The sequence below is a fragment of the Clinocottus analis genome, unplaced genomic scaffold (assembly GCF_023055335.1).
Source record: "Clinocottus analis isolate CAN_PGR_092001 unplaced genomic scaffold, fCliAna1.0.p SCAF_41, whole genome shotgun sequence".
Lineage (NCBI taxonomy): Eukaryota > Metazoa > Chordata > Actinopteri > Perciformes > Cottidae > Clinocottus > Clinocottus analis.
The window spans coordinates 950,212-967,419 of NW_027176165.1; the positions used below are offsets into that span (position 1 = coordinate 950,212).

A 17,208-nucleotide genomic window follows, 5' to 3' on the forward strand; every position below is an offset into this window, starting at 1 on the left:
CCAACTTCTCTGAGTCTTTGTCAAACGTATTCATATTTGGTTGGATCCTGTCCGTGTTTGTTAAATAATGATTGAGCAAGTTGAAGAATGCAGAAGTCACTGTGCACAACTGCAGAAATGTTGTCATCTTTCATTGTGGTCAACAGCTTCCAAACACCTCGGGATATCTGTTGGCACAGTTGGCACACTGATTCTGAAATTGTGGCTAAAGACAAGACCCGAGTTCTTCCTGACTCTGCATTGGTTTCCGCTGGTTTTGAAGAACATTTACGAGCGTGGCGCCACAGATCTTTTCGAAGATATAAAGCCTGGCAATACATGCAGTGCACATAATCTTTTGGTTAATGTTTTTTCTGTGATTTGTGTTCAAGCTCAAGCAATCCAGTCCCACTTGTTCTCACCTCCATATTGTGTTTGTAGTTTCCTTTGTTCCGTAGTTTGTTGAGCATTTTCTTGCGTTGTTTGGCGTCCTTTGGTAGTGCCAAAACTTGAGCGACATCCACATTTGTCTTTTCATGCGTTTTTAAGTGACGCGTAAACTTTAATTGTGGTTTTCTACAAATGTAGAAAAATGTTTTATCACTTATAGAAGAGGATGTGTTTGAAGACCGTATGCACTGATCTTCCAAAGGTTCAGTTTGATCCTTAACAGGTGTGTCTTCAGTATCGCCATTCCGGACTTTAGCCTGAACTCCTGATACTTCCATTGGCTGGCCTTCCAAATAGTTATTTCCAAGCTGTCGTGAGTTGACAGCATCGTTTAGGTAGTAATAATAATAATAATAATAATAATAATAATAATAATAATTTCATTTAAAATAATAATTTCATTTATAGAGCACATTTCACAGACAAAGAGGTCACAAAGTGCTGTACGGATTAAAAAACACAGTAAAAAAACACATTACAAGATGGAACAGCAAAAAACACATTAAAAACAAATAAAAACAGATAAAAGTAGATAAAAACAGGTCGTAGGTATTTAAACAAACGCCAGCACAAACAGGTAAGTTTTTAGTTTTTTAAAAAAAAGACATCACCGAGTCAGCAAACCGAATTTGTACAGGTAAAGTGTTCCAAAGCTTAGGAGCTACTGCCTCAAAAGCTCGGTCACCACGAGTCGTAAAGCGAGCGTGTGGGACGGACTGAAGATTTAACTGGTTGGACCTGAGGTTGCGGGCTGTTAAATATGGGCGGAGTAGTTCAGCCACATACAGGACTGTCTCAGAAAATTAGAATATTGTGATAAAGTTCTTTATTTTCTGTAATGCAATTAAAAAAACAAAAATGTCATGCATTCTGGATTCATTACAAATCAAATGAAATATTGCAAGCCTTTTATTATTTTAATATTGCTGATTATGGCTTACAGCTTAAGAAAACTCAAAAATCCTATCTCAAAAAATTAGAATATTTCCTCAGACCAAGTAAAAAAAAAGATTTATAACAGCAAAACAAAAATCAAACATTTGAAAATGTCCATTAATGCACTCAGTACTTGGTTGGGAATCCTTTTGCATGGATTACTGCATCAATGCGGCGTGGCATGGAGGCAATCAGCCTGTGGCATTGCTGAGGTTTTAATGGATGCCCAGGATGCTTCAATAGCGGCCTTTAGCTCATTTGCATTGTTGGGTCTGGTGTCTTTCAGCTTCTTCTTCACAATACTCCACAAATTCTCTATGGGGTTCAGGTCAGGGGAAAGGCAGGCCAATCGAGAACAGTAATGCCATGGTCAGTACACCAGTTACTGGTGGTTTTGGCACTGTGGGCAGGTGCCAGATCATGCTGGAAAATGAAATCCTCATCTCCATAGAGCTTTTCAGCAGATGGAAGCATGTAGCGCTCTAAAATCTCTTGGTACACAGCTGCATTTACTCTGGACTTGAAACATAGTGGACCAACACCAGCGGCTGACATGGCTCCCCAAACCATCACTGACTGTGGGAACTTCACACTGGATTTCAAGCAACTTGGATTTTGCTCCTCTCCAGCCTTTCTCCAGACTCTGGCGCCTTGACTTCCAAATGAAATACAAAACTTGCTTTCGTCTGAGAAGAGGACTTTGGACCACTCTGCAACTGTCCAGTGCTTCTTTTCCATAGCCCAAGTCAGACGCTTCTTCCGTTGTCTTGAGTTCAGAAGTGGCTTAACCATGGGAATACGGCTATTGTAGCCCATTTCCCGGACACGTCTGTGAACAGTGGCTTTTGATACCTGGACTCCAGCTTCAGTTCACTGTCTTTGAAGCTCCCCCAAATTCTGGAAGCGACTCTTCTTCACAATGCTGTTAAGGCTGCGGTCATCTCTCTTGGTTGTGCAGCGTTTCCTGCCACATTTCCCCCTTGCAACAGACTTTTTGTGGATGTGCTTTGAAACTGCACTCTGTGAACAGCTTGCTCTTTGAGAAATTTCTTTTTGTGTCTTCCCCTCCTGATGGAGGGTGTCAATGATGGTCCTCTGGACAGCAGTCAGATCAGCAGTCTTCCCCATACTTGTGATTTAGTTTACTGAACCAAGCTGAGTGTTTTTCAAGGCTCAGGAAACCCTTGCAGGTGTTTCGACTTAATTAGACGATTCAAGTGATTAGTTGAATACCCTACTAGTATACTTTTTCATGATATTCTAATTTCTTGAGATAGGATTTTTGAGTTTTCTTAAGCTGTAAGCCATAATCAGCAATATTAAAATAATAAAAGGCTTGCAATATTTCAGTTGATTTGTAATGAATCCAGAATGCATGACATTTTTGTTTTTTTAATTGCATTACAGAAAATAAAGAACTTTATCACAATATTCTAATTTTCTGAGACAGTCCTGTATAATGGAGTCTGACCGTATAGTGCTCTGTATGTGAGGGTGAGGATTTTAAAGTGGATCTATGCACTACGGGGAGCAAGTGAAGAGACCTGAGACTGGGGGTGATATGAAACTGTCTTTTTGTCCTTGTCAGTATTCGGGCAGCAGCATTCTGGATTATCTGCAACCGGTTTATTGCAGATTTGCTGAGTGCAGAGAAAAGTGTGTTGCAGTAATCATTACGTTAAGAGATAAAAGCGTGTAGGATCATCTCTAATTCAGCTTTAGATAAATTAGATCTCAATTGGGAAATGTTTCAAAGGTGGAAGAAACAAGATTGCGACAGCTGCTTCACATAGGGGTCAAGTGACAGGGATTTATCAAATATTACCCCTAGATTACGCAGGTTTAGGCGGACAGCAGAGGAAAGAGGACCAATACTCTACTTGATCATAGGGACAGCATCATCAGGTGCAATAACTAGACCCTCCGTCTTATTTTCATTTAGTTGTAAGCCATTTCCTGCTGCCCAGTCCTTGATGGCATTTACACAGTCTAGAGGACTGGTGAGACTGAAAGCCTCAATGGGTTTAAAGGAGACGTAGAGTTGGATATCATCTGCATTCAGATGGTAAGCAACATCATAAGTTTTAATGATCTGTCTCAGAGGCAATAAATATAAAGAAAATAGCAGGGGCCCCAGGACCGAGCCCTGCGGTACCCCACAAGACAGTGGAGAGATGTCTGACGCAAATCCTTCTACAGAGACATTAAAACTTCCATTTGTTACAAAGTTACAAAAGTCATTCAAATACTCTACTTGGCACAAAGGTCAAAAAACTGTCTCGCTGCACAGACTGACAACTTCAACTGAGCAAACGAGGTAAGGACGTCATGAGGTTACTACGTCAGCAATGTAATTAAAGGAACAGTTCAAGACATTTTATACATCACAAAAACACATCTTAATAAAGTCTATGATGGATCTTACACTATACTTCTGAATACACAATACTGTCTGTTAGAAAAATTCACTCGACCCCCTTGGAGTAAAATCATTAAAACAGGAACATTTATTCGTTGCAAGGAAGGAGCAGAGTCAGAAGTACGTGATAGACAAATTGCATTTCCAAGACTGCTCAAAGATCTCTCAAAGAACCACCTCTTAAATACTCATCATGACCACTAACAGAAACCCTCATGACGTCTTCAGCCTAATCGGGAACCTTTCCCCTCGTCCCATAGAGCGGTTTGTAAGAAATGGTCATCTAATAACAAAGGCACTGCACGTTCTTTCAGACAGAAACATACAGATTCAGTCTCACTGCTATCAGGAGACATGCTGAGTTTGTGTGTAAGATTAAACAGAGACAGTAAGATGAGAAGTCTGAATATAACAGAGAAATAGTAAATGATTAGGCGTGAATACTTTTTTCTTCCAACACCTGTTCACTTCCTATGCTATTGGAAGGAAGCTTTCCTTATTTCATGTGTTTCATGACGAGGGCAGAAGGTAAACATCAGAGACCGTGCAGGTGCAGTGACTTGTCGTGGCCGATGTTCAGATCTACTGCTGCTGGACCAGTTCAGCCTTTTAAAACTGCCGAGTGGACATTTTAAAGCTTCTCATCTTCCTGATGAGCTGCTGTTGAAATCTATTGGAGGTTTAGAACATAGTGATTAACACAAGGAGCTGGGGATGAGCATGAAGGGAGATAAGAGTAGTGCAGGAGCGTTCAGGACGTTAGAAGTTCACCATTGAGTCTTCTGAAGATGTTACACACCTCATGTGCACATTTCTTACTCTCAGTGATGAACTCACACACACACACAGACACACACACGCAGCCCTGCAACATGTAGACAGCTGCAGTAGGAAATGGTGACAAAGTCCTCCATATTCCTCATAGTGTAATCTGATGTGCTCTATAGTAAGCATCCACCAGAAGTCATGTGATCTACCAATATGCTCTATTGTTTTAAGAAGAAAGACTTCCTCCTGTGATAATTGTAGTGCATCAGAGAAGTAATCAACATGTTGGTTTTGCTCAGTTACTTGATGACACTACGAGGTGGAGGAACTCTCAAAACAAGACATGTTGGAACTAAAGCGGAAGAGAAAAGCTTTTAAAGCTGCAGAGATTCAAAAAGATGAACTCCCTGTGGTTCAGCAGCACGAACAGCGCCTCACACCAGACAAAGAAAAGCCACGCGTCTAAACAGGACAGTTTGGCTGTTTGAACTGACTCATATTGAAACAATGAATAATTCCTGTGTTGGTCAACTGATCCATCAATCAACTCATTGGTTCAACAGCATTTAGTCCCGCCCTCAGTCCAAAGTAAGTCCTTTAAAGGCTGAGTGTCAGTCCAACAAAGTGTTTTGAATGGAGACGGATCATCTTGCTGGAAGCAGCATAGTTTAAGAGACTTTAGGAACTTGAGAAACCCCTCGTTGACTAAACTACCAGCTGATCTCTACTTCTTCACCACATTCTGAAACTACACTAAAAGTATGTTTTATCTGGTCCAGAAAGAGTCCGTTTGCAAACGCGCCAAATGAAATGTGTAATGCATTGCTGTTGGTATGACACAAGGAGATCTGAGTCTGGACAACATCAAGAGTGAGTCCCTCTCAGTGGTCTGACACCAGGATTACAAGAACAGGAAAGACTTTACCAACAAAGAGATCATTCAAGCTGCACACGCTGTCCTTCAACTCCATAGAATACTACTTCAAGGTCAAAGTACAGGAACCATGTTCACAAGCTTGATTCTACACGACTGTGTGTGCCGTGTGTGATGAGTCTTCCGTTGGTGAATTACTATTTAAATAACTGCCACTGTTTATCAAGGCTCACTTTAAAAGTCTGTGGTTAGAATGAGAGCGATGAGGTGAGAGAGTGTAGCTGCTCTTGTTAGAGGGGGCATTGAAATATATTTCTCTCGATCTATCAGACCCCACAGTTGGCCTGCAGTGGTCCTGCTGCCGTCTCTCTCCACTGCTCTGTGAGATGGAACTACTCCAGTCACTCATTCTTCATCATGACATCATTGATAGCCAACCTGGTCACAGTGCTGAGGAGAAACCTAGGGTTCTTCTTATTGTTCTCAGAGTCATAGCTCTGTGGATCCGTGTCAGGGGTCTGCGGCGATGTGGGCAATCCACCCGACCCGCCTTGTACCACGGATCGAGGAGTCAGAGGGTCTCTGAAACCCCACGGCGCAATAAAAGCGGGGACCGCCGGGCTCCTTGCTCACGGCGACTTCTTTTCTTTCTGGTCACATGGAGCGGCTCCGCGGGCCGGTCTCCTCACCCCGTACGCTCGTGGTCAGAATGCGAGTGTGTCGGTCTGTGACAGGAACAGGGACACTTTTTCCTCCCAGTCCGCCCGTAATGTGGACTATACGGCACTCACTGAAGGCTGAGGGCGGAATCCCACGCCACTGATTCTCACTGGGGAAAGATCACAGTGTGACGGCACTTCCTGAAGGCCAACATGCATGGATATTAGCAAGTCATACAGCGTTGCATAGGTGAGTTTAAGGCCTCTTCACGGAGTCTCAAGGTGTTCATTTTTAATATTGTGTAGGCTCATAGAACGGCCGTGCAGTGTTGACTGTTTACAGAGGTAAGCGTTGGTTCACACAGAACGTCAGCAGAGGAAAGAAGTTCAAAGCGTAAACCATCTTACTTGAGGCCAATATGCTTGACGATAATAAAGTGATACTGATTTGCAACGGTCATTTTCTGCTGACTGCAGAGAGCATTAACACATTCTTTAAGTCTGTATCGTTCCAGGGAAGAAGTGTTTCCTGTGAAGGCTGTTTCCCATGTGTCTGAAAGAGGCTTTGACCTTCGTAAATACAGTCCACTACAGCCCACCAGTCAACTACAATCCACTATAGTCCATCACAGTCCACTGCAATCCTCTCCAGTATACTGACTTTGTTGCTAACCGTGGATTTAGGAACTTTATCAATATTTGAGTCATTCAACACCTTCAAGTGAAATCTCTATTTGGAGAAATCAGCAGCAAACAGTAACGCTGGATGGATTCCACCCAGAGCCTCCACATTGAATGGCAGTATATAGTAAGATGGACCTGTATGCTTTTATGTAGATGAATGCTGACAACAAATTCTAGCCAGCGCTTGATCTATGCGCTTAATGTAAAGAGTGAAGTGATTCCTTATTGTCTTGTGATCAATACCTTCAGTTTGGATCTCATGTGAAAGGCTAAATGACATTCATTCCTTCATATTTAGTTTGACTATTTTATGCTATTACATTTTTGTATTCATCAGGCAGCCCAAAATCAATTTGTAGTGGCTAAAATACCCGATTGTCATTAGTTACTGTTTCTTAATAAATTCATTCGTTTAACCAGTCTTGGACGGAAAAACAACGAGTCTACGCGTGTATGTATTTCAACAACGGTAGAAAAACAGTGTTTCGCCCGTCCTTTACTGAATTCTTGTGTCACAGTAAAAAAGGTCCGACAGTGTACAACAATACGTGAGCTCAGACGTCACAATTTATCTATGAATATTCTAATTAATGCATGTGCAAAACATATTCTAACTTAAAAGCAAAATAAAATACAATTATGCAATCACTATAATATGAATCTAAATAATATAAACATCTGAGTCTAAATTACTGTTAAAATTATAATATGGAAATTGGCACTAACACAATTATGTGTTCTTTTTGTATTAAAGAATCTACTTCATTCATTTAACCTCATGGCATGTTTTGTTGTTTTGTTGTCATTGTATTCAGTAGTTGTTTCTTGAGGGCTGTGCTCGACATCCTGATCCACACTCCAGACCAGTTGGTGGCGCTAATGCACCAAACAGTTGTTGCCAACCTCCAATAACAGAAGAGAAGAAGAAGAACCGACTGGCTCGCGGGACAGTAACGAGCTCATTTGCATAACAAGCCGTTGGTCGTGGAGCTGACCGTGAGCGCGCGGCACGACGCACAACCGACGTCTCCAGACACATTTGTATCGTCTAAATGTGTGTTTTGAAACTAGGACGGCCTTCGGTAAGTTCATATACAAATGCATATCTCGGCTGTCATGCCAGACGCGGTTTTTAATGTTTTATTTCCTGGTGTTTAATGGCGGCCCGGCCCTGACTTTAGCTCCACCTTCAGGTGTGTGTCTCTGGATCACTTTTCACCTTTTTAAAGGTGACATCAAAATGAAAGTGTGCAAATGATGGCTTTGGTCCGGACACGCGTTAGCAGGTGGTTAGCTCGTTAGCTAAAGGGTCCGGACACGCATTAAGTGTCTGTCGTCACCCCTGCAGGCTTAAGGCTGATTTATACTAGGGTTTTACGCAGTTTTTAAAAGCCACAGCAGAAACACAAACAATAGATCCTGTTGAAGAACGTTTGGATGAAGAGGTCCACAAATATGAGCATTTATATAACCTGTCTGACGGAGTATCAGGACAATCAGATGGAGGTGAATTCCTGGAGGGAGATATCGTGAACGTCGGTGTGCAGGTCGACTCTAAACGCTCGTTGCGCCACCTGCTGTTCTGGAGTATGAAAAACACAGGAACTATAAACCAACACGAGTCCGTCAATCAGACTGCGTAGCCAGCAGCAGTTGTAGCTGCAGGAGTATAATTCGCCCTTAAGCCTGAGGTTAGCCCGCTAGCTAACGGGTCGCCATGCTGAAGCAATGCTTTCTTTGGCTTACAGATGATGTCCACAAAGCGCTAGCTGCAAAGGTAACGCCTACAACACGTGGCTCGTTCTGACATGAGTAGTCTCAGTTGTATATTAAATGAACTCTCACTGAAAATATGTGTGAACTTCATCTTATATTCTGAGTAGCATGAAACTGTTAGTGTGCACGTGTGAAGTCATCTTGAAACTCATGGATTTTGTTTTTCTCCACTTCAGGTTTGAGGAGAAAAAGGCTGAATTCTCCACATGGTAATTAAAAATGAATGAAAGTCTAGTGAAGTCTGGTGTTTTAGCTCATCAACTGACTCTGAGGCAGAGTTGACAACTCCTCAGCAAGGAAAGTCGCTACATTATCACTGAATTAAATGGCGTCAACGTCTAATTTGCATATTTGTAATGGAAGTAGGAGACTGGAATATAGTGATTTAGCATTAGAGATGATAGTTGTTCCAGCTTCTCCTTTTTCTGAAAATGTTCGCTCCATTTTCTGTTTCCTGTCTGTGATCCAGGGGGTGGGCCGGATTCCCAATCTGCCAGTATCAGGATCACTCTGATCCAATCCGGCAAAGTTTTGAAATACCGGAATGGATCAGGTTAATCCTAAGGACAGGGGGATTAGGTTATCCGGATCATTCTGATCTGGATTACAAGCTTTGAAAAACCGGCCCCAGAAGTCTAACTGACGGCTTGTCCTTCTGGTATTCATGCTGATCAAAGAGGAATGAAGGACTTTGGTAGGTGAGTGAGACTGAAGCCAAAAGGAATTGTCAAACTCAATAGGCCATAAATGATGTTTTAAAAAGACAAGTGTAAGCTAATATATATTGTGTACATAAACGGTTCTCTTGGAAGCAATGTTTCTGGGGCTTTTATTGTGGAGGGGAAACGGAAGGAGAGGAGGTTGGAGTGAAGAGGAAGACGAGAATAAAGTGGTTTCAGTCTTAGCTAAACCAACGGAGCGTTGTATTAATATTATTACAGTATAGGCGCAAGAGAAACCCTCGGCTACACAAGCATATGCCTGATTTTTGTGATGCTAGGTTATTAAGCTGATGCGCCGTGACGATGCAGGGGCTCATCTTTACGCCTCAGTTTATAGCTAACTGTGGTTTCTCTCTTCAGGTTGTTCTGCATTGTTGACTCCCTAAACTCTTCAGAGTACCTGCAAAGTGCACCGTGGTGAGTAAAACATGGGCTTCATGTGAGTTGCCTCGTGTTGGGGTATAACGAGATGACCTACGATTACCTACCTGATGAAAGTGATGTCAGCCTAAAACTATTGAATCCACAAGGAGAAATCAGTTTTACGTTGTTGGACTCGTGGTAAGTCTCCCCCTCTAACTTTAAAGTGTACATGTCGTCATATTGCAGTTTCAATGGTGATTATTATATCCATTTGTACCAATGTGATACGACCAACTTCTGAGAAACTGTTTTCATTCTTGATACCAGTTTAACTCTGGATTACACATGGAGTTGCATCAATCTGATTCTGCGTTGCTCTCGTCCAGATCACTCGTGACCAATAGAAGTCAATGTAGGTGTAGCTTTGTGCAGTATATTCATTTCATCTGCCAACAGATGATTCATTGACTGCTTTGGTGTCTTATTGCTGCCCCAGTCGGAGAATCCAGTGTTTCCCTTACCATTATAATAGGAGGGCGGGGTGCCCCCCTGATAAAAACCCGCTCTCCCTATAATTTTCTCTATAGCGCCAGATCACAAAACGTCATTTACAGTTCTCTTTCCTATAGAACATATTTACATTATGTTCTATTATTAAACAAACTAAACGGCCATATTTTATTGATCGGATCTACACGACAGCTTGTCATTTATGTCTCTACGTGGTTGCGTGAGTTCCCCATGCGCACAGACGCTTGCGCGCATACAGGTGAGCACACGCACAGCAGCGGACAGAGAGCGTCAAAAAAATATGTCGCGTGAAAAGTAGACAACTAAGTTATATCTGTGTTTTAAACGCTCCCAGGTTGAAGATGGCATCAGTAGCTCTCCTGAAAGGAGCAACGGAGCAGCTCTCTGAACGATGCTCTCTGAACTGAAAGTAAAACTAACCAAAGTGCTCGTGTCTTGTACCAACAATGAGCTGCTGGCTTCACACGTTAAACAAAACAAAGTACACGGACATAAAACGAAGTCATTAATAAATATCAGAGCCACCAACTCTGACGGTTTTGCCGTGTGACACACGCTTTTTCATGTTTTCACACGCCACACAACCAATATCTCCCGGCAAAAAAAGTCTGAGGCGCGTTCGTTCCTTTTCAAACTCCCCGACGATAGATGGCGCTGAGGAGCGCATCTGTTTGGGGTAACAGGATGTCTGTGCAGCGAATAGGTTTACAGACACAGTTGCGGTGGACTGCCGGCAGAGAGACAAGACCGTAATGAGTGACAGTCACGCTCAATGCGTGAGACTTGAGAGCCCCGATACCCCCAAGTCACGCCCTCCCGACACACAGCTGTTCGGCGGCGCGTATTTGTCGTCGTCGTCGACAAAATTTCATGGCGAGGTTTTTTGAAAAGTTGGCAGCTCTGAAATATATGGAGAAATGCCTGCACTGTCAGGTAAATGTTTAGTTACGCTGTTAACAGGTTAAACTTGCGCATGCGCGACTCGCTGATTCTTGGCGTTTTAAAAGTAAAGTGGCCTAAACATTTCATTGTCTTCAGCCATTAGAACGGAGCTGTCTGACGAGTGTCGCTCTGGATGGAAGATGACCACGGTATGTTTGACTCTAGACTCCACAGACTCAACTATTGGAGAGAGTGAGATGATGACGTGACTCACAGGATTGGCGGTCCAGGTGCCAGACCTCAGACTCCCTGTTGGCCCGATAAGACACTGAGAACCCTGGCACTTTCAGGTGTAAAGTGACCTGCTGGTGTTTTGATGGAGCGCGAGCTGGCAGGGCATGACTGAGACTTTCTCTGATCTCGTCCCAGAAGCTAAATGGTTGTGACTGGTATCCACCGTGCTAGCAAGACTGAAGGTTTAGTGATGCGCCCATTTTAAGAAGTGTCTTGTGTTTATGATGTCATTAGAGTCAGCTGGAGCTGCTGCCTCCTGCTTTGGGGTAAGAAGTTATAACTTTATTGTTTTCATTTACAAGTGATGAGTTTCTCATTACCGCCCCGTCTGAGAACTCTGATTGGTCCGCTGATCCAAATACCACTTCACGATTGTGGTTTAACTTTATGCGCCTTGTTTCTAAAACGTTGTCCTCCTTAGAGAGGTTTGAATCCTTCTTAAGAGGCGGTCGTCTCCTGCTGCAGGGGAAGTCATTTAGTTTGTGCGTTGAACACTTTGGTTCACTTGTTATCGGTTTTCTGGACTTGAAGTTCTAAAACGGTTGTGTACATGCAGAACTGCTCCAAATGGTCATCAGCTGCTCTTCTCTCATATTACTCGTATGACACAAGGCTGTTTGTGAACGTCTGGAGGCAACGGTCATCCTGACAGGGCGTGTCTTTCTGTCTGGACGCCTCTGCACACGCTGTCGTGCACGCGGGTGACTATGGCAACACTCGCTGGTCCAGTCCCAGTCTCCACCCTGAAGGACTCGCAGACTTTGAGTCCGTGAGGTTTAGCTCTGTCCCTCTGTCGCGTCAAGTGTTTGAGTCTCTGGCAGACATTTTGAACACTTTCTATCAGTCAGCGTTAGATGATGATGATAATAATAATAATAATAATAATAATAATAATAATAGTTTCAACTTGTATAGCTCTTTTCATAGTACACAAAGATGCTTTACACAATAGACAATAACAGACGCAAGAGAACACGAATGTGAAGACGAGCAAACAAAAACAAACAACAAAATAGATGCCAACTTTGCTCAGGGGAATTGCCCACAATGCATTGCAATGTGCCGTTAAGCACGCGGTTCCCAATGGAAGAATGGAGACGTAACACAAAGAGCACGTGATGAAACAGCTTTCCACAACAACATTAGGGATTCAAGATGGAACATTAAAACACATGAAAGCAGAAATATCATTTTTACATTCAAACATTTCAATTTGACAAACCAGTAAATAGACTATTCAAAATGACATCTCATCTCGTGAGGAAGACGTTCAAATCAGTGAATAAATGGTATAAAAATACACAATTGTACACAACCTTGTTTCATGTAGCAGTAAGTTTCATGCCACTTCCGAGACGCGGATCCGTCACAGCGGCTGTGGACAATGTGAAGCCCTCTGAGGCAAAGCTGCATAACTTGAATTGAATATAAGTATATATATTTAAGTGTTGTCTGTCTTTTTAGGCTCCGGTGTTAACGTGACACACTGCAACGAAAGCTACAAGAGCAGACATGAGAGCTCGTGGGGCAACAGGAAGGACAGCTTCTGCTGGACTGGCCAACGTCATCGCTGAGAAGCACGTGGTAACAACTCGTGTTGTCACTGTGACGTCACAACCGCAGACCCAGGTTACTGTGGACCAGACGCACTGCTAGGATATTATGGTATAGTACTAGTACAGTGGTATTATTATACAGTAGTAGTATCCTTAGACGCTGGCGGCACAACGGTGTCTTCATTCGTATGGCCTTTGCTCGGGTAACGTGGGGACACGCCCTCACCAGCTGTCCTGGTGGCTGCTGCATGTGCGTTGGTCTCTTTCACTTGAGCATCGGCCTTGTGATGGCTGCTTCCCGTGAGACACCAGCCCCCTCTGTCCCTCTGGACTCAACCCACATGGCACTGGATGGTAAAGGCCTCGACTCCAGCTTTATCCTGTTTATTGATGCAGCAGGACGTCCCAGTAGACCCTCGCTTATTGTCCAGCACCCAGAACAAGAGAAGCGCGGGTTCAACTCAACACCAACATGCCGGCCTTTCATTTCAGTGTGCATTGGGACACTGGACATTACAAGTAATGCTATTCATTACACCTGTGCTTTAGCTGCAATGACAAGTGAAGAAGAAAAGAAAGACATTTTGGCATGGGAGGAAAAGCAGGTCAAACTATGCTGCTGCTGCACGATGATGCTTTGCTCCATCTTAAGACTGGATTTGTTTAAAGGCGGTGTAAGGACATTCATCATAGCCACATAGCATGTCGGCCTCTGATGCTGTGCATGCTGACTCTCAGAGCCCAGCATCATTTAGATAAGAACGACCTGATTGATGAAAGGTGCTGCAGGAGTGGACGGCAGAGTCCGAGGTTGGCATGGCGTTGTCCCCCAGCAGGAGGCGTTGCCGAGGGTGCGGACGTGCCGGTCGCATCCAGCTGGTCCACAGGAGCCCAGTATTTACCAAGATGAAGCTGATTCATGCTCATGACGCCAGCAGCAGCCGTCACTGTGCTGCGTCAGGGCTCCACCGAGTCTGAGAGGAGTGTTTCGTGTGTGTGTGTGTGTGTGTGTGTGTAGAGACCACAACGCCCAAGCTGATGCTGGAAGAACGGGCTCCAAGGGAACAAGTCTCTGTCACTGGGAATCCCGTCTGTGGCACCCCGAGCGAGCAGGTTTGAACCGGCGCTGTGTATCTGGTGCTGACGGGCTGCACGGCCTCCCCCTGTGCCTGTGGCTTCGTGGCTGCCGGTGGGGATTCCTCCCTGGATCCGGGCTTCGGGGACCCTGCTGCTGGCTGTCAGCGGAGGTAGAGGTCACCTTTGATCAGCGTGAACACCACGGACTGTGTTACAATACACCAGCTTTACCACAAGAACAAGTGATTTAAAGGCAAATGAGCCACAGTGAGACTTGTTGTCTTCACAGACTTTTCATGTTTCTAACTTGACTGCTGTCAGTTTGTAGGATTAGTGACGGCTGTAATGGAGCTGATGACGGAAAAATGGGAGAGTCATGACTTTGTTTCTTCTATATTGAAGCTGCTGCTCATCTCTGACTCTCTTCTTCTTCTTCCTGTTGCAGTAATCCAAGAAGGTGGAGCATCGTTTTGGAGGCATGCACTCTACTAGTATTCTGCTTCATATCCTTCATACAGATTGTTATCTTTGCACAGTGAGTACTTCAAACATTCAGGATGTACTGTGTGTTTAATTAGTCTGGACTGGGAGAGCTCATTGGACCATGCTGGTGACTGTGTTTGGACTTCTAATCATCATCATAAACTCTCAACAATATTTGATTCTTATTAGTCTTGTTCATAATGTTACAGGTGGAAAGTTGCTGTTTCTAAAATACAGTCAAACTCCTTTTCACTTTTAGCAAATGCTCTTGGCTGAATACAGTCTCTATTTCATGCTTTAAGAATAATTCTATCTATTGAAACGTAAACAGAGTTGCTGCTTCTACGGGTGGAGGAGAGGATGGGGGGAGATTTATGGGAGCAGCAGCTTCTGCACTAACACGGTGGTCACGCCTTATTAGCTCAGGGATCTTTAGAGCAAATGATAATACTCCCCTAGTTGAATATACTACCCGGCCTTTTATCTCGCCCCGCAGTTTTATCATTAGGATTTTATTCATGAGTGTACTTGTATTCCCTCGGTGTGTGTTTAGTTAATTCAAACTATAGGTCCTCTTAGGTAACAAAGTAGTACAGACGTTATATACAATGGTACTACCTTCCTGTTTGAATCCCCTCGTGTAGTAAGACACACTACACCTGCTTTACCTTCACATCCTCTGGCAGCATCGGTCGTCACCAAAGATTCACTTCTCTGAAGAAAACTGGAGGCCTTAAAATGATTGGTCCCAGTTTACAAGACGTAAAACTGGTTTTATTTTGCTATCACACTTTGATTATGTTGTTTCCATGACATCATATATAGACTACTTAAAATGAAATTGGTTAAAAGCACAGAAGTTAGTTGTGTTTCAAAGTGTGTCTGTATAGACTCTCTCAGGACAACAATCTGCAGTAACACAAACGTACGCAAGTTACTTGTGTTTCAAGGATCTCTTCATGCAGATTATCTCATGTCAACCGTAATTCATTGTCAGAAAACATCTATTGTCAATTCAAATCTGTCCTTAATAAGCTGTCAGATGCTCAGTCTGGTCTCTGTGAAAACCAGGGAAGATGTGTTGAAGTTGACGCTTCGTCCCTGAGCGCTGGCAGCGGTGACTTCTTGTGCTCAGACTCAGATGTGGGAAGAAGCCCGCCGTCTCCAGTCAGGGAGAAGTTTAAGTCAGTCACACCAGGCCCAGTTAGCCACTCGGTGACGGACGACGCATGATCAAGGAAATGTGCTGATGAAGCATGTTTCTATCTTGCCGCCATGCGTCTGAAGCGTGGACAAGCTAGCTCATTAAGCTTCTGGGCAGTCAGAGCAGCGTGGGAGTCGCCACACAGCAAAGGACTCAGGATGAACTTTCTCTCTTTTCTCTCTCCAGCAGACAAGAGAACTTCCTCCTCTGATACATCAGTACACAAAGTTCATGAGATAGTAATGAGTATGCATTGTGATAGTAATGAGTATGCATTGTGATAAGTCGTATAGTAATGAGTATGCATTGTGATAGTAATGAGTATGCATTGTGATAGTAATGAGTATGCATTGTGATAGTAATGAGTATGCATTGTGATAGTAATGAGTATGCATTGTGATAATTCATGCAGATTTACATGAAACACAAGTAGACCAGACGTTTCATTCAAAAATCACACACACAACTCTGTCTGTCTCTGTAATCCCAACAGAGAGAGAGAGAGAGACCATGACATGTATGTTGGCTCTGTGTGTGTGTGTGTGTGTGTGTGTGTGTGTGTGTGTGTGTGTGTGTGTGTGTGTGTGTGTGTGTGTTCTCCTGTGACACCAGCAGTTTAGAACAATGTGTTGCCCAGAAGCTGACCACCGTGACGCCATGTCTGATCCGCAGCTTGAGTGTGTGGGCTGAAGGGGTCTGGAGGTCGGTCCCACCCGAGGCCGTCCGGCTCGTTTTGCGTGTTCTCCGAGGTGTGTTGTGGATCCCGGCAGCTCTTTGTGGCGGCGCTCTCCGGTCTGCTGTTCCTGCAGGTCAGCAGCCCTCTGCTCATCCAGCTCTCCTTCCTGCTGCTGCTGGAGGCCACATGGAGCACTGTTCTGCTCTGGCACCTCCATTGCCACGCACGTGCCACAGGCCGGGGGCCCGATGCTGATGCACGGGGGCAGAGCGTGTTGTGTGGGTAAAACCAGGCAGCTAGTTCCATGAGTATTAGAGAGGATTGAACTTCTCGAGCTTCTGCCTCTGTGTGTGTGTGTGTGTGTGTTCTGCCTCTGTGTGTGTGTGTGTGTGTGTGTGTTCTGCCTCTGTGTGTGTGTGTGTGTTCTGCCTCTGTGTGTGTGTGTGTTCTGCCTCTGTGTGTGTGTGTGTGTGTGTGTGTGTGTTCTGCCTCTGTGTGTGTGTGTGTTCTGCCTCTGTGTGTGTGTGTGTGTGTGTGTGTGTGTGTTCTGCCTCTGTGTGTGTGTGTGTGTGTGTGTGTGTTCTGCCTCTGTGTGTGTGTGTGTGTGTGTGTGTGTTCTGCCTCTGTGTGTGTGTGTGTGTGTGTGTGTGTGTGTTCTGCCTCTGTGTGTGTGTGTGTGTGTGTGTGTTCTGCCTCTGTGTGTGTGTGTTCTGCCTGTGTGTGTGTGTGTGTGTGTGTGTGTTCTGCCTCTGTGTGTGTGTGTGTGTGTGTGTGTGTTCTGCCTCTGTGTGTGTGTGTGTGTTCTGCCTCTGTGTGTGTGTGTGTGTGTGTGTTCTGCCTCTGTGTGTGTGTGTGTGTGTGTGTGTGTGTGTGTT

The 17,208-nt window shown here is 44.1% G+C and overlaps 1 long non-coding RNA gene across 11 annotated transcripts in view; it reads left to right on the forward strand.

Annotated features, from left to right (window-relative positions):
• LOC137801473 (uncharacterized) overlaps positions 1 to 16,736 on the forward strand; it is a 34,149-nt gene extending 17,413 nt beyond the window's left edge. The window contains exons 1-8 of one of the 11 annotated variants that reach the window (XR_011079754.1): positions 5,857 to 7,851; positions 8,518 to 8,546; positions 8,722 to 8,754; positions 9,015 to 9,243; positions 9,628 to 13,002; positions 13,912 to 14,140; positions 14,416 to 14,505; positions 16,330 to 16,736. This is a non-coding gene — a long non-coding RNA (uncharacterized lncRNA). Of the gene's footprint in view, positions 1 to 5,856; positions 7,852 to 8,517; positions 8,547 to 8,721; positions 8,755 to 9,014; positions 9,244 to 9,627; positions 13,003 to 13,911; positions 14,141 to 14,415; positions 15,942 to 15,972; positions 16,090 to 16,272 lie in introns of those variants that run through there. The other 10 variants (XR_011079747.1, XR_011079751.1, XR_011079750.1 and 7 more) reach the window with 10 other exon arrangements.
• The last annotated feature ends 472 nt before the right edge of the window (positions 16,737 to 17,208 follow it).